The following is a 26386-nucleotide window of genomic DNA, read 5'->3' as shown; positions in this document are numbered from 1 at the left end:
TGCCCCTGGTTTCTTCGACAAATATTGTCTCACCCAAAAACGGACTGAGATGTTGCGAGTGAAGTGGTGAATCTTGATTTTTTTTTTGGGGTGTGGAATTCTGGGCTTTGGGGGATGGAGATTGTGAGTCAGTTTGTGATGACTTTTGCGCACTTGGTACGTCGGTGGTGATGAAATTATTTATGTTCCAAAATTCCTAACAAACTTGAGCCTGCGAAATACTCGATTAAAGTCGCGAAGGCTTGATTCATTCTCCAACCAATTAAACTACTAAACAATGACCAAAAACCTGAATCAAGTATCAGAAGTCCTTCCCTACTCTTAAACCTACATCTTCCACCTAATTTCCAATTCTCTCCCCAACAAATCCCTCCAAATGAAATGCTCCCTTCGCCAATCTGCGCATAAAACCTCAGATCTGGATCCCATTTCCAGAAATACTCAAAATCCTCACAAACTCAAAAAGAAAAAAAAAATTTATCCCCATTACCATTAAACAAAACCAGTCAACTCCCTCGATATCCCCCCCTCGGTTCTCTCCCTTTTAAAAAACCATTGAAAAATGTAAACTCGATTGTAAATGATTTAATTAAGGATTTACTCAGTCGGACTGTTAATTATCACTGTCTGTGGCACTAGGCAATGATTGTAAACCAGTGGACATAATTCATGGTAAAAATCAAGAGCGATAGGGGGGCATCAGGGGGTGGGGGATATACAGAAGGATGCTGGTTGCCCACCCACCGTGTTTGCTCAGTGAAAACGATTTAGCTTGATCATTTCGATCGCGCCGGCTCTCCTTTATGTGCATATTATGTATTTATTATGGTTGGGGCTACCGAGAAACGAGCGACAAAACCGTAGTCCAAGTCCCTTTAAGAAGGAGGATAGTCAGAAGCCGTCCTGCTGGATCAGTGGCTTCTCTTTTCCCCTGTGCTCATCCCCCATCGAGGCTCATTAATTGACACCGAGATACTTGGCACGACGACCTTGGGTGGTCCCGACTTCTATTCTATATACCTGATTCAATCGCTGATGGCTCGTGTGTGCGCTACATCAAAGCACCTGCATCAACAGATTGTCTCCCCGATGCATCAATTATTTATTTTTAGCCTTTTTTTTTTTATCAATTTTTTTTCAATCTCGTGACTCGTTGCATTGTGTCATTGAATTATCATCGATGAGTAATGCAAAAAATTGATCATTAGGGATTGGCTCACCGATCGATTGATGATTATAATCTCAAGCCAATGGTACACCGTAAAATTCACTTTTTCAGGCAATAAATAAGATTTGTAGATGATAATAATTGGCTATTCAGGGAGGGAATGTATTACTCAATTTATATTCCCGTTTGTATTTCAATGTGAAACTGCTGGTATACGTGGTATATGGTATTCAGGTCGAGTTGGGTGATGTGTAGTTTAAGTTAAAAGTTATGATGACAAATGCAGAATGTGTAATTTGTGAAAATGCTACTGTATTATATTACCGTTTTATCATGCCGTGGCATTACAGTATGGTCACGTACTTGACACCGTCCGGCAATATGGGATTTTCCGCGTGCAAGCGAGAGGCATTTTATTTCTCTCTTGGTACCTTTCTCTCTCTCTATCTCTTTTGCCTACTCAATTTCCCTCTCGTCCCTCTCACTTCTTTCGGTGCGTGGGAACCAGTATCGCGTATGGAATCGTTAAGAGTTTGTTGTCACGTTACTTTGCCACTGTGCGGATGCTCGAACCGAACAGCACATGCTATTGCCAGAGGATTTTTCATTTTTCTATTGCCTTTTAGCGTCAGTCATCTTTGAATTATCGAATTTTTCACTCCAATTTTTTTTATCTTTATTTATTCGACCAGAAATCGGCGATAAATCAATATTTCCTCAGTTCGCTGAGAACAAAAACTTCATTTGCCAACAATATTTACTAACCACTAGTAAATGATTTTGCCAAAAGACATGTTTTTTTCCAGTGAAAATATCTCGCGATTGGTACCACATAATATATGGTATTATCGAAACATACATTTGGTCGATCCTCAAACATTAAGAATCCCCCACACGCATGAAATATTTATCACGGAGAATACCTCGGCCAAATTGATCTCATCCACTTACTCGACGAGAGCTTTAATGTTCATGAAAGCATAATGGTGTCGTGACGGGGGTGTAGATCCCCCTCTTCCGTGAATTTATCCTCCGAAAATTTGCGATACGAGGTGCTGCGAGTTGTACCACGAATCGCGCATATTTTCGTGGAAGGATTTCCCCCGTGTGCCACGGATACAGGAGTTCGGAGAATGCGCGTAACCGAGAGGAGAGTGAATATGGTGAATTGGTTGGCGAAGGGGATGAGGTTGGAATATAATTCTAGGGCAATGCCGGTAAACCAAGTGGGAAAGGTAGTGTTTGCCTGCCACGAGGTACACGCTTCTTACCTTAAACTTGTCAATGATTCAGAACTCAGTAATGCTGGGAATTGTCTTTACCCGGGCTCATTATTATTAATGAAAAGCGAAACAGTAGAATTCAACCTCACGATTATCTTTAAAAAATCATCAGTATTTCCCTAGTGTATAAATCCATAAATAATGAGTCACATCATCAATATGACGTATTATTAAATCAGGATTGAATAATTTAGAAAATTTCCTTCATCATTTCGTTTCACCTGGACCCCATGAAAAATCCGAAAAATCGAAAAAATAAGGAGAACGGACATGTAGATTGAACCGATCGTTGAATAAAGTTTATTTCCGCGTCCTGAGGGATAGCCCCTTGGTTCGACCGTCGAGTTCCTCTTCGTCAAGTAAAAGGGAAACTACAGGAGGGGTGGGTGGGGGCTAAGGGGTGATAGAGGGACGAGGTGGGTCCAAAGCAGGGGAGAGGGCTGAGGGGTGAGGTTGGTACGGCAGTTTTGCACATAAATCTGGTCTTCCTACGGGAACAGGTTCTCAGGGGACACGAACAGGACAGCACGGAAAGGACTTGAAGCACTCTTTTCTTTATTGGACCGCTGAGAATGTCGTTGTCAACTCTCGTCTTTGCGAGGCCGAGAGAAGAGACTGGCGATGTTTCTTTTTTTCTTTAAAATTCGACTAAAAAAAATTTACCCCTCTTCGTTCTCCTACCGCCCCACCCACCCCCTTTCACCCCAACGCTCCAGCAATTTATACGTTTTCTATTCGATTTATTTATGCCATCTGCTTTGTTTAAGCGCAATCCGTGGAATGATCTCGCGATGGAAAGAAAAAAGAGTACAGGAAAATGCCCTAGTACTTGAAATTGATCGTCTCGCGTTTCGGTTCTCCTGTGGGGGATTCTTGGAATCCACGGTGTACCCCCCACCCCACCGAAATTCCCATTACAATTGAAAATAAGGGAGTAAAAAGAAGGGACGAGGGGGGGATAAAAAACATTGACAGAAAAAATGTTTGGATTTATTAGAGTGCGTGGTGAGAAAAGAATTCGTAAGAACGCGCGCACATTTTTCCATACGTACGGTGGATGAGGGAGGAAAAAAAAAAGGGGATGAGGAGGGAAAGACGTAAAAAGATCGGAGGGAGTCCACAGAGAGCCCAAGAGATGGCAGTCCACAGCCAATCTTGCTCATCCCAAAGTGTCTTTCCAATATACGTCTATACAGTGATAGAGAGTCCATGAGATTTCAACGAGTAAAATTGCTCTCGGGTTTTTCTTTATTCCGCCTTTGACGCTTATTGATGTCGGAGTGATTCAAGTCGAGGCCTCCACAATGTATTGCACGATATTTCAAGCCGTACCCCCTTTTTCAATTTATTTATGTATTTTAAAAATTTCAAGTTAATTGGTTCAATTGATGGTTTGATTATCCGCGAATGAAATGCAACTCTGCGTAATGATTATTAATTTTTTAGGTCGTCAGTCCGCGAAGTGATATTTTTTATTTTAACTGTTGCAGGGTCTAGCTAATGGATTGAGTTGACAGACCTGCAAATCTGTCAACAACGAGACAAAACAATTTTCCTCATCCGCAGCATGAAGATTACTCCCCCCAAGAGATTCCACCGAGGGTAAGACTTAGCAGTGACTTGGGCTAGACCTCGGAATTTCATCATCGCGACGCTCCCATACAAGCAATCATCCCAGTGATTCCAAATACCCCCCCTTTATATCTCGCAACAGTAGTGGGGAATAGATTAAGTGTGCTGTCCATAACAGTTGTATAAAGGAGAATGCAGTGGATGAAAAGACCGAAGTGAAATGCTCAGACGACGCTTACTAATAATTTAATTATAGCCTTTGTACCAGGAGGAGGTCCGCGAGGTAGTGCCATCCAGCGATGCAAATTAACTCTTAAATAGTAACGTCTGCAAATTCTGTAACGTCACGTGCCTTCTAAAAATTACTTCTGGCAAAAATTTCATAATTTATGATATCATTCGTCAGATGTTAACGTGAAAATAACACGACGAGGAGTCGAGGGCTTTGTATGACATATTCAATACAATTATCCGTCTGTGTTTTTCGGAGTAACACGTGTGAGATGGAGAACAAGACGCCGAGTAAATCAACAACCAGCTGAATGTATGAATCATCGGTACCGCAAACCGAGGGTGAGGGCTTTCATTTGTTGATGATAATTAATTTTTCTAATTGCAGTGACCATGCGCGAGCTGAATAAACGTTTTTAAAATAAAAATCTTATGGTTTGCATTATTTAATTAATCCTGATCCTCAATGTTCCTCAATTTTCCTCTGTAAATCGTTCTCTTTAATTACTCAAATAATTCAAAAAGGTGATTATGATCTAGTGATCGAGCTCCATTCGCGGTGAGACATGACAACGAAAATTTATCTCCCCCTTTAATCACAATATCCATTATCCGAACGATAATTATCCCCTCAAATCATGAAAATTGCGTGCAACGCGTGTACAGAAAGATGTAACGATCATATTTTCCGCTGGTTGAGTTAGAAGACGAGTAAACGTGACAAGTGCGTGGGCAACGGACAGAGTTATGGGATTATAACGACGGTACATCGTCGCCATTAACACCATCAACGTGTGAGAGGGCCCCAAGAATTTCACAACGTCGTCTTCAGTCAGTTAGACAAGTAAAATAAAGTTAATCCATGTTATCCAATTTTTTCGCAGTGCGACTTATTCCCCTGAACAAATGTAACAAATTGATGGGTACGATGAGAAGAAAAAAATTGCCGAAAAAAAAAACTTCAAGAGATTGTCGCGTAATTTTTCTTAAACTTTAATCTTAACGTAGCAACATGATCAGTGGCACCCGTGGATTGGCCGATTGTGAAACCCAATAGTTCTAAATTAATCACCATCGCTAATAGCACAGGCGGTTTTTGCAGTCAGGAAGCATAAAGAAGAAGGAGGGATAGCTGGTGCTAGCCAAATGAAGAAAAGATGATGAGATGTATCGAACGAGAGAGAGAGATAATTGGGGGGGAAGTATTTAACAAGTCGGGCGAGTGTTACCCGGCATTCCGCCAGAGACTAGAGTGTGAGGATCGGGTGTTTGATACCTCAGGAAAAAAAAAGAGAAGAGTATAAGAAGAGAGGGAGGGTTATAAGGCAAAACCACTCGGCGTATGTCTGACTATCTAAAATTATCCCGAACGATGGATGAACAATGGTTACATAAATAGAACACAATATGCACGGTTTGCTGCAGAGAGAGAGAGAGCAATCCGTTGAAACGTCACTTCGAGATCTCATGGCATCTCACCACTTTTCACTCCCAGTGGTAGTTTTTTTCACTGGTGATGTGGCGCAAAAAAAAAAAAAAATATGGAAGAATAAGGCAAGAATCTCCGCGAGAATCTCGATTTTACACTATGGGATCCATTTAAAGATCCGAGAGTCAATTGCATTTTAAATCGCATTCTTTTTCTCCGAATTTTTTTTTTCGAAATTTGATTACACGTGGAAATGAAATAATTACGGATTATAATTAATGGGTTGAGAATGAAAAGTGGTGAGATATGGATATTTTTGGGGCAGCCGGAAGGATAGAGCTACTTTAATCTTCGACGGGAGTAAGCTACCACCGATGATCGCATAAATTTTCTCAACAAAGGAGAGGAGGGCAAGGAGTTGGCACTTTTCGTCTTAAAGTCCTATACGACGGTGCGATATATATCCGCAGTGCCAGGGCGTGTTGTGATATTAATACAATCACGGATCACTCCCGGGTTAGCGCTCGGGGCCGGTGCTCCGACGAGTGCAGACACTAGATTGTCTGAATCGGGGTGAACGACTTTATATAGCATATACTAGGTTCGTTACTCTTCTGATTTGAGTTTCATTGAGTCTGAATTTTGATGATTATTTAGTGCCCTTTGGGTGACGATCTAGGTGTTACGTTGAAAATTCGGTGTGGCCCGATCAATGAGAATTATCGTCGCGAGAAGGATTCGTCAACCCCCTTGGCACACCAGAAAATACCAGAAATAACTGAAATTGATTATTAAACGAGTGGAATGGCTAATCAGGCGTGAAGACCACACGAGTGTCCTTCAAGACTTCCTGCTGAGCTTACCAGGGATAATGCAGAGGGTGAGAGGGAGGTAAAAGTGAGAGATGCTTCAAACCTCAAACTCCCATCGCGACTCGTGCGCAGTAATCGACGATTTGATCAACCGAAAGCTCTCCAATCCGGTGGGCCACGAGTATCTCCGCAATACTACTTCGACTACCAATCATGCATTTCAACCGAACGAACCGCTTCTAATCCACCGACTCTTTGCCCTCAAAACTCGACCCCTTGTGAGTTCCCCTCTCACGTCTCTTCAGAACATCTCAAAAGGCCAGCGAGCTGAGGGAGATTGTATTAAATTGTCATCCAAGTTTGTTGGCCAGAGAAAATTTTCAACATTGAATGATAAAAGCGGAAGTAAAATTTAAATTTAAATTGTCATTGTATTTATATGTATTGTGAATTTAATAAATATCTGAATGGATAAACTGACGGTTGACTATTTTTTGTCATTTCTGTGGAATGATGGCTATCCTAACGACTAGACAATACTGAAAATATTCTCTCTGCCAAGAATATGAGATACTTCGTAGGATTAATGATTCAAATAGAGGGGAATCGTATTGGAGTGTGTCAGACACAAGTCGTCGGGTCTGTCACTCTCGAAATAGATCCAAAGAGACAAACATGCAGTCGTCAGTCGATTATCTTAGACATGAAGTTGTCTAATAGATACCCAAGTGGAAACTAGAGAGACTGTCATCATCCTTTTGACATTCGCTCGAAAAATCACAAAGATGAGACACAAGTATATGGCTTGCAGAATTTATATAAAAATATACAAACTCGATTTCACATATGCGCTCAGTGTTGATTTTACACGTGAAAGTGTCTCATATTGTGGATACTCTTCAAGTACTGAAGGAGTATTAATCGAAAAATGGCAATTCTCACCTCGGCCAGAACCGAATCAAATCAATTCTCCAGAGATGAGAATTCTTCGATGGAGGATGACTCTGCGCCAATCTTTGGTGGCCCACCGACACTTCTCAACCCGCTGAGAGGTATTATAACACCATGAACAGAACGATCCGACCCACTCGATTCTCCATAATGAGCGCATCGAAAGTCCCTAACAAAACATGCTCCATATTTCGCGTCAAAACGCTGGCCTGCTACCGGTTTCATTTCATCCGTAAAAAATAAAGAGATGCCCCGAAAAATAAACGAATATCCAACCATAAACTTATGGGAAACCTAAAGGAGTGTGTAATCGTCGTGTCTCGCTTCAGAGGCATTATGAGATGATGAATAAGTCCGTAACGAATGGCAAAATTGCGAGGGCCGTGCGTGAGATGACGAAACGAGGAATACAAGATACAAAAGTCACGACTATTCATACCTCATTGTGTCCACAAACGGCTGAGAGATTTAAAAAAAATCTATCTAAATGTGAATTTATTGAATAAAATTTTTATAATTCCCAATGAAACACGAGAATAACTGATTCAAGGTTTTATCGTAGGAAGTTGGAAATGAGAAGATCCTGTTGCCTGGAATATAATACGGGGGACAAGTCCATGTCTGCTGTATTCCTGAAGTACCATTATATATAAAACACCTCCATTTGATATAATTCCTCAGATGAACCTCTCGAATACGCGTGTGAGTGGAGATTTTCAGCTGTGGTAGAAGAGAGATAGCGAGTGCGAGGGATAAAGAGAGATTGAAGAAGGGGACGAGTTGATCGTGTATGGTACTGACCATGGAAGAAGGAGCAAGTGGAGTTTTTGGAGAGAGGAGAGGGTGAAGAGCCAGAGTGAAGAGCCTAAATAAACACACTCGTCTTTATTGCTGCACCTCTTCGTCTCGATCCTCTCTGCTCCCTCAACCAACTCGCTAAACTTTGCTACCTCCCTTTTCCGTGGATAGGTAGCATCCAACATCGATGTTGGTATGCCCTCGATGCACTCTACCTTAACATCTTATATAAAATCTACGGCCAATCGGTTTTTCATTGTCAGTCAGAAAAGACGAAGGTGGGAAGAGAAATTCATTCATGTTTTAACGGACGTCATTGGATGTATTTTTTTTAATCGTTATTGCTCGTTATTTATTGGGAGGGATACAAATGCGATTGATCTCGTTTTACCGTTTGTGGATACTGTATTTCGTGGGGATATCGGGGGAAGAGTAATAATTTTTTGTTTAAAATTCTATTCTGCGTATGAGGATGGGGTTATGCGTATGGGGAAAACGTGTCAACTTTTTCACGAATCGTGAAAAAATCGTGAATTTTTTCGCGTTTTCAATGGCACAATCGCTTCAATTCAGGAAATAAACAGTTTCCATGTTCTTTATGCAAATAAATGGCAGTACGCAATGGTGAAACTGATACAAGAGGATCGAATTGAGGGGTTGAAAGAGAGGGATAGGTGGTTTGGAGGCTTGCGTCGACGGAATTTGGATTAGCACTATGAAGGTTCGATGGACATCAAAGTATCGAGCCGATAACGCCTGTGCATACGAGGTTTGATCTTCCTATTAAATCGAGGAATGGGAGTGAGGACCAGAGGCCTAGTTTCAACAGCACAAGAGCTCAATCCCTCTCTCTCTCTATCTATATACGTCCCTTTTTACTCCATCCCTCTGCCCTCTATGGCACACGGGTAGAGTAATCAGCGTGGCGTAGCAGCTAAATAGCATCGTAACCGCGACGGAATTGTTAGCTCGTTGAACACGATGCCTAACGTTGTGTGTTGCTTTTCCCTGTGAGCCCGAAACTCATCCCCACGGATATCTTCACTAGGTGTAAAATTTCCAACCCCCGGGTGACATTTTAAAAAAGCCCTGTCGGTGAATCAGCAAATCAATGAAGACCCAGAAGATATTTCTAATCAAATTAATTACACACGAGACGAATAAACCGTCAAAAATAAATGCTCATGATTTGAAATGTTTGTGCGCTGATGTTACGATAAATTGATACGGTGTGACGTGGAAGCCAGATAAATAACCGCTCGACCAGAAGCCCCATGTGCAGCATCATGTGAATAATACAACTCAATGTTTATTTTTGTCTCGTATTTTTTTTTACCCCACCCTCAACCATGAAGAATCTCGAGACACCCCGGAACTTCATAATCATCTAATTACACTCATCCGGAGTTGAAGATTTTTTTGAGTCGCCCGAATGCAGATTAAATAAACAAATTGGAGAATAATTCACGAGTTTTAATATCATCCTGGTCACATACCCCTCCACCCCTCAATCCTACCCCCCCTCCTTTTCCCCGTTTCAAACAACGAAATATTTGCATTCCCCAGGACTTTTATTTTACTTTAAACATTTCATTCTTTTATTTAGTTCCATGCCAGTCGATTTATATTTACCCGTGCAAATAAAAGTGGGAAAATATAGAAAGCATGGCAGCTGGTTGGCGCTATATTTCCGAGGTTTTTGGGGCCATGGAAAAAGGGATAAAAGAGGTGTAAAGTAATCGCCGAGGTAGACAGATCTCGGCACTTATCGTTGCTGGCGAGATAGCCATTAACGAAACTAAAAGCCCTTCTCCGTACATCCCGTGAGCTAGCATCTACCATTTTTGGGGGTGAGCTATTTCTCAGGAGCTCCAAATTATGGACCTCCCGGAGGTAAACAGAACTGTACTAATTAATTTTCATAATCCCGACGAATGGACGACGACCGGATAACGATTATTTATTGAAAATTGGAAAGACCAGAGGAAATAAATTATATAATTTCCACATTGGCGGAAAGATAATGGACGATGAACTGCGGAGTAACAAAAATAAACCAGAGTATTATTACCACCCCAGGAATAAATCGACAGTTGAATCACCTGCGTATATTGAAAAAGAAGGACCACTGAATTATTACCAACCCATCAAACGTTGACAATGTCCTCTTCCGAGGAGTACTAATGACCCTACTCTCGTGTAAAGTATCAAAAATCAACACAGCTGTATCCCAAATAGCCTACCGACAAACTTCCCTGAATAATCAACGTGAAATATCGAAAATCTATAGAGCAACGAGTTGTTAATTGACAGTCGAGACGACATGCATTATGCCATCTCTGATCATCTCTGATCGATTATCTTCATGCCAAATATTTCATGCTCTCGGTGAAATTTGTCGTGATTTTCTTTTTATCCCTGGAATACTGTCAGAAGGATGCAAACACGTCCCTGCGGCGTCCGTGGGCAAGAGCATTTGGTCGAGTTGCCTGATAACATCTCTAATCACGCCAGCGTTGGACCAATCAGCACTAATCCCGCTCTCCATACGTATTTCCACAATTCCTCCCTTCGTCCCTCCCTTCGGATGAACTATCAAGGCCCAGCAACTGGGGAAACCAAACCTCTCGACCACTCGGTGAAGCTGACCATTCTGTATACTATAGAACCAGCATCATAGGATAGTAACGCTATCCCTGGGTATATCGAGCATTTGCTATGCATTCGTACTCGGATAGGCTGATTCCTATACACATACTAGCTTTCAACCCTGGCAAAATCCCCCTCCACCGGAATTACACGTATTGACGTATATACGCTTGCCACGGACATAGTACACGATTCTGTTTGGTTTATGTCTAGGCGTGTCTCCATATAACCTCCAACCCTCCTAGCACAACGGTCAATACTCAGTTCGTGGATACTGCGGTGTCTATCGGGTAATGGTTTGACGAAAAAACGAAAATTCAAACTCCAGGTACTGGTCGGATTCAAAAAGCATTTTTAGTGACAACATTTCGTAACTTTGAATAATTGTCAATCCTATTACAGACACGGATCTACCCCCGAAAGTTTCATCACTTCCAAATGCTCGTAATCCATTCAACTAGATAGAAAAAAAAAAGCCACTCCAATTTTTCAATCTAGAAAGCCGACAATCTGGATAGCGAGACGATTGCAATCTTGTATCGATCAGCGTCCATTTGGTTATTCCCTCAAACGCAGCAAGCCCTAACAAGTGGAAACTGGAGTTTCGATTAATTTCAATCTCACTCGTCCCCGATTCTCAAGTGTTCTCCCGTTTCATAGCTAAAATTCCCTCGAATCCTCACGCATGAGTCGTCATTGGACGATACCCAAAACATGAAAGGCCCGAGTTTTAACCCCCCGGCCCCTCCACTGACAAATTGAAACCTCCATACACCTTTTTCGATATGTTTATTCCTATGTATCACTCGAATCTAGTCTCTTCACACATTTGAAGACCCCGAAGCACTCGATCGCCTGTGCAAACGCTCTCTGCATCGTGTTTACAACGTCATGTTGGAATTGATTTGTCAAGGGTAGCAAAGAACGGGGGGAAAAAGGGCACGGTCCATCGCCCGAGCCGAGTGGACTCGAAAATCGAATGGTACCTCGGTGTTCCCTTGGGAGCGAGTTTAATAGACGGACCGTGAGTCGGACCATGTGGCCCAGCAATCATCATATTTTCACCGGACCTATCCAAAATTACTGGGGAAAACACCAATTGACTAAAAGAAAATTTTCTTCCCAATGAAAAATTATAGAAAATTTGTGAAAACATCGCGAAACCGCTCTGGGAATAATTACTCAGATTTTTGATGAATTTCCAAGGAATTCTGACTGTCTTCAACGAGAGAATTCCTACGAAGGTGAATGTCTCGTTTTTCCTCGTGTGTGTGAGAGCATCTGGCGATTCCCCAACTCCCATCGGCAGTTCGTTGTAACTTCTCTCTCAATCCATCGTTTTTCTCATCCTCTCTCCCTTGAAAACTAGCTCTAATGACGTATGACGTACATCTCACCCACGCCACTCGCACTCATTTGCTCATTCGTCTACTCAGGGGTCAAGCGTTCATTTTACTGACCCCCGGTCATCTCTTTATGTCCCTTTTTCCTCCTCGAAAATCCAACAATGCAATTACCGTTATTGCCAGGGAACTTTACAGTGTTCACCCCATCTGGCCTGTCACATATTCACTAGTTTCCCATAAATAAAATTTTCACCATCATTCAAGTAAAATCGTTTATCGTTTACTCCACTTTTCGATTCAACAATTATGGGTTCTTTGATGCATGTGGAGGGACCGAGTGATTCGCGGAATGTTCGGATCAATGACACACCGAAGACTTCTTCGAATTAATAAGAGCGATGATGAACGGCCTACACGTGCTTTTAATAATTGATAATCAGCATTTGTGAGAACTCCAGTTTGATCCTGAGAATTTGAGTATAATCGTACCATTATGTCTCCTCAATATGTTGCGAATGAAAAACCCGAGTAGACTAATCTTCACCGGTCGATCTCACAAAATATTCCCCTGACCGTGAATTTCATCTCCACCGCTTGTAAATCAATCCTCAATTTTCAACATTAAAAAAACCAAATATTTCACCAGACATTAAAATTCTTCTCCATTTTGCTAATCCAACAAATGAATCCCCAAAATGATTTTACAAAAATAGCCAAGAAGTGGAGTGAATTGGAGGTAAAAATTTTCCACGAGTGTCCCAGGGCTGTCTGGTCAGTTAATCAGTTTAAAAAATATATGGGGTTGTCCGTGACTACTGTCCACTCGGAAAAAGTTGAAACCGAGAGCCTCTTCCACAAAATGGCTGCCGTTAATCCCTTTTGGGGTTTCCGGCATGAAATGAGATTTCTACCGAGGAAACGCCTCAGCCCCGCGAGAGAGTGTGACCACGTACGTAGCACCCGGTGATAATACCCTGGGAGAGGGATGCTATGCGTATAGGTATATAACTGGGTGATAGGGGAAGTGAACAGGGGGTGAAGCAACACTCGTTTGGGAAGCGTAAAGTGCACCACACGATATATACTGTAACAAGGATAGTAGAGACAAGGAAAATTTTCGGTGAGTGAGTTAGCTGAGTTGTGGAATACGAGGAGTAGAGGGTTGATGATGAAGGGGGGTGAAGAAGGGAGGACGGGGATGGATAGATTTAAGGCTGAGAGAGAACTCCTCTGCTCGGCCATTAGCCACACACTCGCAAAGTCCTACAACACGATTCATACATTTTGCGCGGTGAGATGAAGAAAAAAAAAACAACTAATCTACGGGTTGTGCAGAAGGATGTACCCAGAACTACGTCCTCATCACCTGCTAATCCTTGGTGAATCCAAAATGTGGAATACTTCATTAGGGATGAAGAATAATCTACTCAGCAAGTTGAGTTACTCGTCTCAACATTTCAAAGATGATTGTTTTAAGGGAAGGAATCCAGATTTTGATGGTCAAATGCTATCGGAAGATTTTAGTCGAAGACAATCAATTCCTGGGGAAAGCAATGCTTGCCATCGGAAATTCCCATAAACCAGAAGAATAAAAGAACGTCAGGAGGGAGCGATGGATCGCAACGAAGGATACAATACGGAGAACTAATTCCAAGCATTTATCTGTCTCCCGCAGCACCACCTCACCCAACTCGCCAATTCGCCTCATTCTCCCACCAGAAAGTACCATACACCGAGCAATGAGGATAAGAGAGTACCAGTAAAATGAGTACGAGTGTGGAGAATCACCGAACGAAAGAGCAAAGGCACCAGAATCACTGGGTATCCACCTCACTCTCACTATCACCTGGAATACATGCTTCTTCATCGTTTCCAGCTACTTTGCCTTTTTCCTCCCTCTTTCTCTCCTCATTTCGCTTCTTTCTCATCTGACTGTAGAGTTGAAAGAATCGGCCAGAGGGAGAGGAAAAAAAAAATAACCAGAATGAGAATGAGAGAGGAGCCAGAACGGACATAGAACGAGAGGAGGATGAGGTGGGACAGGCCGAGTGTGAGAAATCGATGAGTGCGATCAAGGTGGCCAGAGAGAGGGATGGAGTAAAAAGAGAAATACTTGCTGCACGAAGTAACCCAGGGAGAGGAGGAGGGCAAAACAAAATCGCAGACAATTCCTCGGCGTGTTGCGCCCAGAGATCCCCTTCTCCACCCTGATACTCTACCTCATTCCCCCAAACTTCAGAGCTTGGGGGGCTTGATGAAGGTGGATAAGCCGTCCACCAATAAGAGGGGGAGGCTTAAAGGACTTTGTCTATATTTCGAATGCTATCCCTCTTCCTCCCTCCACCAACATTTTTATCTTCTTTTCATTTTGCTTTGTTACGTTGATGCGGATATGCTACTGGCGCGTTACGATCCAGCCTCCTACCTAATTAAACAGGGTCTCCAAACGGTGGCTGATGTCGTTGATATTAGGCCTAAGGGGATTGGGTATCCATGACTCCTCATGTATTTCTATAGTTGCAACCACCCGAGATGATACTGCAGACGAATACCACCCGAATATTCAAAGATTTTCAAGATAATCAAGATTTAACGGTGATGACGATCATCATACGAATAATCATTTGTAATTTGGTCTACCAACGAATCTAGTCAAGAAAATAAAACTCTAATCACAATCTCTCCACCTCACTCCAATCCACAAAAACCTTCCCTCAACACCCCCCTACCACCCTGTCGTTTCGCACCGACCCTCACCTTCACCCGTCTCAGCGCACATCGTGAGCCGTAGTCAGATATACAAATTGCCATACAAACAATGCTATAGCCACTGTTCAGAGGTAAGCATCCCAATGCCAACTGGTTGAGTTAAAAGGTAAAAGGCAGTGGCCTTATCCGATTTGAAATTTGTTAATTGAATGCCCGCTGGGGGATTTCCGAGGAGGAGATGCAGAAACGGGTAGGCCTAAACCCCCTTGCCCCCTCTTTCACCCCCTACCAATCTCCCACCCCGTTCTCCCATTGGGTTAACAGGGAGATGAAGGAGGATGGAGGATACTGGAGAATTGTGTGTCCGGTATGGTAGGTTGACTTGGGCCATAGGACAAACCAAGCCGGATCCTCCAGGGGGCTATACCAACACGCCACCACAGCTTTCTGCCCCCCGCTCGGGCCCCCTCCCACTCCCCCCACTTCATCTCAAACACGATCTTGTATTCCATGCGCGCCGACGCTTGCTCCTGACTCTCTGCTCCTGGGTACTGGGTGTTGTTGGTGCACGTCTCACTGCAACCCATTCCTTCGGTTTTAATCCCTCCTGACCCGCCCCCTCCTCATGATACAGCCACGGCCGAGAGAATAGTCATTAACAAAATAATGAGTTCTCTCTTCTCTTTTTCACCCTCCAAACTCAGGCATACCACTGTGCATTATTCTCCTACGTGTCGCACACTCACGGCACGAAATTTCTCGCTGTAATGTCGAGATGGTACCCTCTCTACCACCCCTTCACCGTCTACCCCCCCCCCCTCGTTCTCTTGTTATTTCCTTTTTTCTCTTGCTCCTTTCTCTTCTTATTCTCGAAGTAGCAGATATAAACGTACATGGCTATGGCTTGAATATACCCAATGGCATCAGTACCACGTCGACAATAAACACGTGCCCAGTCATGTTTTTCTTCCATTTGTCTCACCATAAATCTGACATTAAAGTTGGTGAGGACAACGAGAGAGAACTGTGAGGGGTGGGAGAGTTGGGGGTTTTAGGATTGTTTTATATTGGCTTGGTGTTAGGTGACACACCTAGGGAGAATTTAACCTTTTGCTATTTTGTTACCTATCTGTCGTTTCACGTTGCTTCTACTTCTATCCCTACCTCCCCCTTGCTCTACTGCATGTATTTTGCAATTCTAATTGATGTGTTTATGGTTTCAGTGTAGGGTGAAACTGTGTCCTCGTGCTTCCTTTGAAGTGGCCAACTGTGGTATACTGCAGTGATGCAAAATCAGCGGCTGTCTCACTTCAAGGAAGGTGGAGGGCAGGTTTATGGGATAGAGGAGGCGTTTTCGAGTACTTTCAATGTTGTTTCGAGTGCCAACAACTCTATAACGTTTTCATGAATGGGTTACGAATTTTTTGGTTTGATTTTTTCTCTTCCAACTGGACTAGTCAAGATATTCTAATGTTGAAATATTTTTAAACAATAATTTATTCACTTGTAATATTTTTTTGTGGCGATTCTTCGAGGTAATGTTTTGAGCTGCGTAATTTTGATAGATAACGAGTTGAAGGAGTCGAGTGGAAGGAGTGAGTCAAACCGTGAAAAATCAAAATAGAAAAAGGGAATAAAATCGCTGGGTAATTTCACGCTGAATAATTTCAAGGTTTTATACGCAGATGGATTCATAGTATAATTGTATGGAATGTAACGAGAGAGGGGGTGGGATTCGGTATACGGAAGGAGAGGAACGAGGAGGAACGAATTGCCAGTGAAACTGCTGAAGGGGGTGGGTGAGCAGAGGGGGGGTCGAAGGGTGACTATTTTTACCCCCTCCTCTGCTGGTCTTTAGCCCCGCGAATTCACGGAGCGTTATGATTTGAGCGAGCGCAGACTTCCGTCAATAATTTTACGGTAAATTGAACTCTAAACTTTCGTACTACGTATCTTTTCCCCTACCACTTGTAATTTTCGATGGGTCGGGATGATGGGTAGAAACGAGTGGTGGCTTCGTTCAGACGGGATGAAAAAGTTTAACCGAGAAAATCAGGGGCTATAAAGTACACAACACGGGAAAACAATCAAATATTTTCAGTCGTCATCGTCGAGAGGAATTTCAATAACCGAAATTACCGCGGATATGTTGAAGAAAAATCAATTATAAAAGTTATTGAAGAAAAAATTATTTTCAATTTAAATAAAAAATTGAAATTCTGATTAAAAGAAAATTGTGAATTGATGTGCACATGAGAAATGAGATTTCGAGTCCCTCAACGATATTGTTTAACATCACCAAAGAACCCAGGTCAATCACATAAATAAGTCACCACCTCAGAAATCCCCGAAATCGTCTTTTCCCCAATTTCACATTCACGGTCTGCTGGGAGTCTATCCATAACCGCGTCACCCATCAAGCAATATCACCCGGCGTCTCTGATGTCCTTCATCCCCCACCCCCGGAAGATCGCCCGATAAAATCGTCCCCCCATCCTCAAAAAAAAAAAAGGAAATCTTCAACTTTCGTGTCCTTTCCTCGGATGAAGCGAAAAAAGTCGTCGAATTATCAGAACTCGTTACATATTCCTTTTTATGTGTCCTCGGGCCATAAATGGATATAAGAGAAAAAGAGAAAAAGAGAGGCAAATTTTCGTAGTGTTTCTCCTCGAGTTTTTGCATGGCTCACCACCCCCGAGGTCTCCCGGGGGTCATCGCTCGCACTTGCTGGGGCTAGTATCCACTGTCCAAGTGTATATCTCTCTGCGAGTTGTCCCGTAACCTAACCATTGCGATCCGTTCGCCCTGACAACTGATATTGCGTGATCTATGGCCCCGGGGCATTGCACACCAGGGACACCAAAACTGACCCGTTCCTGCCCACCCCCTTCCATATTTCCCTTTTTTCCTCGTGCTTTTTTTTTGTGCCCGTTCTTTCCAACTTTTCCACCCTCTCAGGTCGCCGTTGAAATCGTCGTACCCCAACCCCCCGTCACTCGTCGAGAGCCCAGGCAAACAACAAAGTAATAGATGTCCCGAACCGGTCACTCGGCTATCCCATCTCGAAAAAAAAAATGTATGGGGACCCACTTCGTCAATAAACAATCACAGCATAATAGAAAAGAGAGTCACCCCCTCCGTAGTGGACGCTCGTAAAAAGGAGTCGAATTTTTTTTCTTTTTTTTCGGAATATCGAGGGGTGAAACTCGAGGCGTGAAATATTTATCTGGGGGGATGAGAGTGTCAGGTGTAGATTCACCGGGAATTGGATGAGGAATTGCATGTGTGAATTTTTTATGAATTTTCTATCCTCTTTGTATCTGTTTCTTGGATTTTAATTTATCGAAATAAACAAATTCCTGGGGATGATCATGTCGCGTTATCGATTATTGATGATATCGGTGATAAAAATCGATTTAGATATCTCTAACGATGACAAGTGGCTCTCACGAATGATCAACATGAGCTCCATTAATTGGTCGAGAGAAAGAAATTAATAAGACTGAAATAGAACAATTGGGGATAAATTGGGAGATTTAGTCTGCCCTCAAATTCAATACCCCCGACGAGAAAAATATCCATCAGAAGAGAAAAAACAATGAATCAGTGAGTGAGTTCAACATTCGAGAACAACCCAGATACTGTTCCCCACATGTCCCTCGGGTTCTATTTTCCTCACAATCGTCACATTCGTCTTAGCCACATACACATCGGTGAGTCGCATTACAAAAATTATTAGCATTCTCAGCGGTGATTTCCACTAATTCAAGCACATCTGGGTATGCGTGTTTGAAACATTCGCGATGGGATACAAACGCACCGATTGAACGGTGGATTAAACGCTAGAGAAGGCGGCTTTTTCGAATTGAGAATAGTTCAGTTGTGGTTTATATACCGAACAGAATGAGGGGATGCGAGGTGGAGATTTTCGTATGGTAGACAAAGCGCGACAGACTCTGATGCGGCTAAAATTAACCAAACAATGCATGTGGCCGGATTCAGTACCAAACCGCGAGTCCAATTTCGCTCGAGCGCCGTTTCATTTTGACTAATACGTTGGCAGTTAATTTTTTATTGATTGATTGACTGATTGATTTGTATTTAGATGGTTTCAAAGAGACTACCCGAGATAAAAACCGATAGGGATATGTGGAAAGGGCCCTGTCATGAAACTATTACCTCAAGGATATATTTTTGTCTATGTGTATGACTCCCTTCCCCGAATGCGCGAGAAAAGAGCATGGCAATGTTCGTGACCCTCTGGGAGCCACAGACTCTTAGATATATTATATTACACCGGTCGACAGGTCCAGCGCAATGAAAACTAAGTGCATATGAGAATCCATGGGGTTATAGGACTTGTTCTATATCTATAGGGTACCGTGATACTCATACGTTATGGTCAAGCCATGCCCACACACCGGAAAACAGTATTTTTTTCTCTTCTCATTTTTCCCTACGCAATTTTCCCCAGATCTCTCATACCCATTCATACTTTTTTACTCGTATTAATATATATGCGATCCTCGCGTGCTGATAACGAGAATAGGATTTGCAATCGCGCGAAGGCTTTTGCTATACCGGTGAATTTATAAATGCGTGATAACAATCTAACCGCGAAAAATCGCCTACATTATTTTATTTTTCGGTTTTTTTTTTAGCGATTTAAGTCTGCACTCGCAGTGTGTTAGCGCCTTATGGCATGTGTTTATGCTTGCGGGATGCCCCTTGGAGCATATGTAGTTATGGTAGTGGGGAATTTGCCAGGGCGGACGACAGGAAGTGCTCACAACCAGACTAAACTTCAACGATAACACGGGACACACGGTTTTTATGGTAATTCTCTATTCTACGAATTGAAATTTTTCGCTGCTACACGGTGATAAAATTTGTCAGTGGCTCGTCATGCGACGCTGTTAATCCGAGTATTTATTTTTGTCTCGAGACCTTAGCCAAACCAAAGACCAAAACGACAGGACAAGATGTGGAATGATGAAGGAAATAAGAAAATTTTCAAAGGGAATTTAATAAAATTCCATTGATATAGAATGAGATAAATCCTAAATAGGTTTGAAAGAATTTTCACTTGAAGAGACAATTCCCATTACGAGAAATCAATAGAAACTCAACGAAAATATCGCGAAAATCCCTAACCAACAATCTCCTCCACCTTTTGATCCGTCAAGGTCTGCTCGGTGGTGATTACGACCTCTTGTCTTCCCTTATAATTGATATTGGCTCGTGAGTGGTAAAGTAGAGCTGAATGGAGTAGAGTGAGTTGTGGAGAGAGGATGGGGTATAACAAAGTCGTGGGGAAGGCTCTGGGGGTCGGGAAAGCAGATCCTAAGGTTTGAAAAGGATCGGAGAGACCCCCTAGTCACCCCCTCGCGTGACGAAGAGGATAGAGAAGTCGAGGTTAGCCCAGTATAATCCCGAATGGCCTCTTCTTCTTGAATAGTTGGTAATCCAGGATAGTTGGAGATCACACCGAGTTACTGGACACTCGAGTGCTCACGGACCTGAGGGGCCAACTCTTCCCTCTGGAGTTACTCGCAAGATCTAACCCCCGTATATTGCCCCTTGAAAGGGGCCCAGAAGATCGAGGTGATCTTGTACCAGGACTTTGGGACTCGAAACTATGGGCTCCTTGTTCGACAAACTGGCGCTTCCAGTTGTTTGGAAATGGTTTCAAGCCATTGGATAATTCGCTCATGCATAGACATTTGGTACTTACCCATCGCCAACTCCAACGATATTCTCCTGTTCCTGCATCTGCATCTGCAAGCAGAATGAAGATTTATTAATAAATATTGTGGGATTGTTTATCTAGTCGAAATATTGCGGGATTATTGACACTTAGATCTTTGAAATTATTGATAACATCTTCAAAACCCCAAATCGCTGGCCGTAAAGTTATGTAAGTTTTAAAAAGCTTTTCAATCGCCGGTCCCTTTCCACCGATCAACATGAAATTTTGAGGAGATATCTGATACCCAACCACGACGACCACTGAATATTTTATGAAACATTCGAACCGCAATATGCACCCCTGGCACATGTGCAGAGATGAGTGGAATTGAAACTCGGGTTTTATCAGTGCAGACTCGCGCGAAATATTTTATGAGAATATTTCAAAGAATTTTCAATTCTAAAGAAAAAAAAATATTTCATCCGTTCAGGAAATAGCCGGAATAAACAATCCGTCGGATTTATTATCGAGTGTAAAAGCTGTAGTAACAGATTTTTTCAAGCATTTGAGAAAATTTCAACCGTCAGGCTGCCAGAGCATCCCCATTTCTCCCCAGTGTGTCAAAAAGAAATGAATAAATCCCCACGTATTTTCGGATTTACAGAAATCCTTTTCGTTTTCACTTTGGTGGCTGACGCATTGAAAAATAAAGCTGATTTTTATGTTCTGAATATCGAGCAGCGGAACGGGCCGACGTCGAGGGACGTCACCCTTTCTCGTCTGCGATCCGTCTATTTTTTTTTTTGTGTTGTTCACCTACCCACGAGGTCCATAACCGATAAGTACTCTCAATTTTTTTTTTTACTCGAAAGGCTTTTGCAAACCGAGGGGAGAACTAGGGGAAGCCGATCGATCAAATAGCGAAGCTAACAGGTGCAGGATCTTTCGATGGCTACAAGTTTTTCTACTTTAGTATGTACTCACGATTTTTTCAAGTATCACATAAGATTTATTCGGCAATTACATAACACCCGATATGGATTTTCAAAATAAAATTCCCATTAAATAATTCCCGGAGATAATATGATTAAGCAATAATAAATTTTCGGGGGATTTTTTCAGGAAAATCTTTTGGGAGAAAAAACTGCGCCAGTGGAAAAATGTACACGGAGAAAAATTATTCGCGGGGGACTAGAATTTTTCGTATTCGGTATGTTTTTATTTTTCCACTGCCGACACTCGAATTTTTCTTGTAAATTTTTCTCAGTGTTATAGCCAGCGGAGAACCGCCTAGAACCGAAGAAAGAGCGTTCTAGTTGCAGCAGTGTGAGGCATCCGAGATAAGTTTGCGTTTCTCGTTAAGATTAATCCCAGTCGGATAAAGCAGGCGTTGAATACATTAGCCCCGGGTATAAATAAAGCCAAATTTAAGGGCCCCAGCGTTGAGAAGGCGCCCAGGTAAAACGGCCAACAGTAAGGGCAGGATGAAGTGTATAATTATCGTTTGCACAAGTTGGTGTAGTTGCGTTCCGTTTGGTTCCAGTCTGTCAGCTTGAATTATACCCCGAGAAAGGCTACAAATTAGGTGTTTTTCCGGACGCTCCTAATCCCCCTGTCATACCTCTGATTGCGGCATTAGCATGTTGCCAATAAAAATAGATAAGTCACATGGAGACTTTAGCACGTGTTTTTCATTCCTCCCATCACCAATCCCATAAACTCACGTCAATTAATGAAACTTTCAGTGTTGGATAGTGTCTAATGAAACCTTAATCAATCCATCGCGTATAAATGACCATTTCGGGAAAACTTTGCAATCTACCGACAACTCTGGGATGAGAAAAGGGGTATGGGGTATCGAATCTGGGGCGTTAACGAAGGCCCCCGCAAACACCGGAGTGACTAATTAATCGACGATAGCCTTTCACCGCAAGAGTTATTAATGTTCCTGAAAACTAATACATGCACCGTAGTGGACCATTAAAACGCCACGGGGGAATTTACAAGTCGCACCGCGCTAACTTTACGACAGTGCCACGACGATACCCAGCCGTTACGGTGGCGCACTCGTCTAACCCGATGGTTACAGACAATTCACCCTTTATTTTGGCCGATATATTTTCGGGGTGGGTGGGGGGGGTCAACGTAGGGTGGGCAAATTGAGAATTGGAAATATCCGGGCTCTGAACTCTTTCTCACGGGCTGAGAAATCATTTTGGGAACAAGCCATCAATCAGTGCGATTCGGCTTTCATGGACTCAATGCAGTCTCTTGTTAGAAATTTCCGATTTAATCAAGATTCGGAGACAATAAAAAGATTTTAACTTGATTGCGAGAATTTTGCAATTTTTGTGGCCAGTAATTTACCATTTTGGTGCAATGAGTTATTTTTGAAGTAGCGAGAGAAAAAAATCATTGCCATGCAGAACGCGGAGAGACGGAGTAACGGTTGTTTCTCCGTTCGCAAACAATTGTCGTGTCATTGTGCCGGGATGCAAGGTTATTCATTTGTTATTCGCGATGCGATGTTCATTTACTATCGTTCGATTGAAATCTTGAGGGGCGAGACGGTGTCAATAAAAGATGACGGTTGGTGAGAAGAGAATTAACGAATCTCGGTGCATTTGCATAGTTGATGCATCGAGCTCTGTCAGGAGTTTCGGTTGGGGCTATTCCTTTCGCCGGATTAATGACGCAGGACGCTGACGACTGCTTTTCGAAGGGTCAATGAAATTACCTCATAATCATCTATCTCAGTGGCTCGATAGAACCCTGTGGGAATCATCCCGATGGCATATTGGGGGGATTAATTCACCAAAAGACATGTACCAAAAATCGGTAATGATCTGATGTAATGGAGAAGAACAAAAAGAAATTCCCAGATATGTGGAATTCCTAGACTGAGAGAAATATTGAATAAAAATTACGGAAATGCTGACAAAAATTACCGAAAGTTCTGGGACGATTTCGGAATAGTTCCGTCAAATTTTCCCAACGATGACAATGAATATCAGCCAAATATATTCTCAAAATATATTCAGAGACTATAACAATTGAATGTTCGCCGACGCATACAACTTGGTATACGGTTTTCTGGCAAGCCAGCTGACCGATCATTAATAAACCGTAGCCATTACCAGACAAGCCCTCTCGAATGGTATCGCATGGATACATATAAGCGTGCATGTACCAAGGCACACACATACAGCTATCCTGAAACCGCTATCCTCAGAGTTCCCCCCTTTAACCCCCCTCGATAGCAAAATCCAAAACCCTCGGGTTGTCCAGTGCAGAATACACCCCAATATCTATCGTGCTAACGTATAACCCACCCCACGAATCCATCCCACTCTGTCGGGTTGCTCTCTCGGTCTCTTTACCGCGGACTAGTACCGGTGTAGCTGGATAGTTTACCAGTTATAGTGTTGTGCTTCCACTGCTACGTCATTTATAAATGTCCTCGCGAAACGACCCGTTCGTCCATCTCATCCCTTAAGCGCGCGACCATTAAAGTCAACTACCGGTATACACACCTATCGTATAACTCTGACTGACTTTGGTGGAGTACCAGAGGACACAGCCTTAATGAATCTTTGTCGAATTATACGGGCGAGAGGTTTGCCTTATGGGTCAGAGATATTTCGGTTGATCTCGATGATGCCAAAACAATGGTAAATCCATTTGATGATCAGTCATGGGGAGAAAAATATCTTGGGGGTTGAATATCCGGATGTCGCTTCAGGATTATGTGATAATTATTTGACCCACACTATTTCGGCAATCCCAATTAAAATCTTCCCTGTTCATGTCTTTAACGGTTGTGTCCCCGTGCAAATGTTCGCGGTAATATAAAACTAGGAATAGCGTGCCAAAGAAAAAAAATACGTGGCCAAGAAACTCAGTGGAATGCTCGCACGCCTCCACGAGAAAGACACAACTACCGTGAAGATGGTATAAACATTGTGCAGGAGGGGAGGGCAGGAGGGGTTGAAGAGGTGGAAGGTAAAATCCACCTACAGGTACCATAGAAACAATGACATCCTGGTTGTTTGCTATGCAAACCCAGAGGCGCCACGAGTATCGAGCGATATAGACAAGTCAACCCGTTGTATGTGGCTGAGTATTGTTTAGAAAATCATGAAAAATACCGGAGAAGTCAAGTGCCAAGTTGGCAATGCCACGGGAAAATTAATTACTTCCGGCATTTACCCGTGCATATATTTCAGTGAAATGAAAAATTGATAAAAATTGGAAAAATCCAGTCTGTCACTTGTAAAATCATCCAAATTGAAAATCGATACATATTTATTCCCTCCTGCATATGGGTTTTCTTCGAAATATATCGAAAGTACGCGCTTCCTGGAATATAAAATGAAGTCGAGAGCTCGAGGCTGACCCAATCGAGAAGTGAACGCCCGTAGAATTCCGTTCGCTCCATATTTTTCTGTCATGCGGTTGTACGTGTTCGCATTTTGATCTTTAGCATTCAGAATTTATTTATTTTTCTCCTCACTCGGCGTTCCAATACAAACTGTTTTGGATATTCGGTATTTTTGTTGAAATTGCCTCGGGATATTGTCATTCGCGAGGCGTGAAATTTCAGTGTCTATAAAATATATCACGGACACACTAGGCTCAACGGTTTGGGATGAATATAGAAATATAAAGTAGTCTATTGGAGAGTCGCACACAGACGTGCGAGCCTAGAATACAAAATTTTTAGGTGGATTTTTTTTTTACAATGGAGAATCGCATTTTCGAACCGAGTGAAGTAATTGAAATAAAGAAGAATCATTTAAATTTTCAAAATTATTGAATTATTGGGGATTTAAAAAAAATCTAGAGAATACAAAAAGCGACCATTTGCTTTTTATTTCTTCTCCGAAGGCCCTAGACATCCTAAAGAAAGAGGTGAGCCTCCTATTTGGTAGAAACAAGGTCGAAATCCGTGGTATGTCAATCGATATTGTACGTAAAAAAAATAGCGATTCAGTAAAAATAGAGATGGGGGCCAGTGATGCTTACGTATCACATACATCACGTATCGTATGCCATATAAAACCCATATGTATCAATAACTCCAAGGGATCGACTTGGGTCATAAAAAAAAAGAGAGAGAAAAACCTAGGAGAGAAGTAAAGCCGAGGACGGTCAACTGGCTTCGGAGATATGGCCATAAATGAAATAAAATGATATTTTGACGATAAGAAGCCGATGTGAGGGGGTAGAAGGGGGCTGGAGGAGGGTGAAAGCCGGGTTATTGGGGGTCAGAGTGAGCAAGAGTGGAAAGGGGGTTATATTTTTCGGTGAGCGTTTCTCTCTGGGGCTGGTCTCACCCAGCGAAATAGCCCCGAGTACTCCATCAAGCTACCGTACGTCCGGGTGATTCCGGTACGTAGAGCCTGCCATACGTCAACCTGACCCCATCGTCCAAACTACAGAATGTACTGGCCTTTTCGCATATCTCATACACCTATAAAAGATATATCTCGGGTATACAAATATCAGGAGACAGTGATTCCCAGTGATAAATCGAAGTGAGATAAGAAAATTCATCTGCAAGGGATTTATGGAATATTGATTTGCCGTTGTCTGAATATTTTTTTTTTTCCACGCAAGTGGAAGAAAATAAGTGGCTTGTGAAAACCTGAGAATTTTTAGTCTCAACCTCGGGGTGTATGACCCCCAACTCGTTAAACGACATGTTGAGCGTAAAATCTACTGGGTAAAATTCTATTCTCCGTGATGA

The 26386-nt window shown here is 42.5% G+C and overlaps 1 long non-coding RNA gene across 1 annotated transcript in view; it reads right to left on the bottom strand.

Annotated features, from left to right (window-relative positions):
* LOC105266079 (uncharacterized) overlaps positions 1-26386 on the bottom strand; it is a 152762-nt gene that overhangs the window by 45359 nt on the left and 81017 nt on the right. The window contains exon 6 of the long non-coding RNA XR_892132.1: positions 20683-20726. This is a non-coding gene — a long non-coding RNA (uncharacterized lncRNA). The remainder of the gene's footprint in view (positions 1-20682; positions 20727-26386) is intronic.

The sequence above is a fragment of the Fopius arisanus genome, unplaced genomic scaffold (genome assembly GCF_000806365.1).
Source record: "Fopius arisanus strain USDA-PBARC FA_bdor unplaced genomic scaffold, ASM80636v1 scaffold00036, whole genome shotgun sequence".
NCBI lineage: Eukaryota > Metazoa > Arthropoda > Insecta > Hymenoptera > Braconidae > Fopius > Fopius arisanus.
The sequence above is the reverse complement of the archived record's forward strand: the minus strand, read 5'-3'. Positions and strand labels throughout refer to the sequence as shown.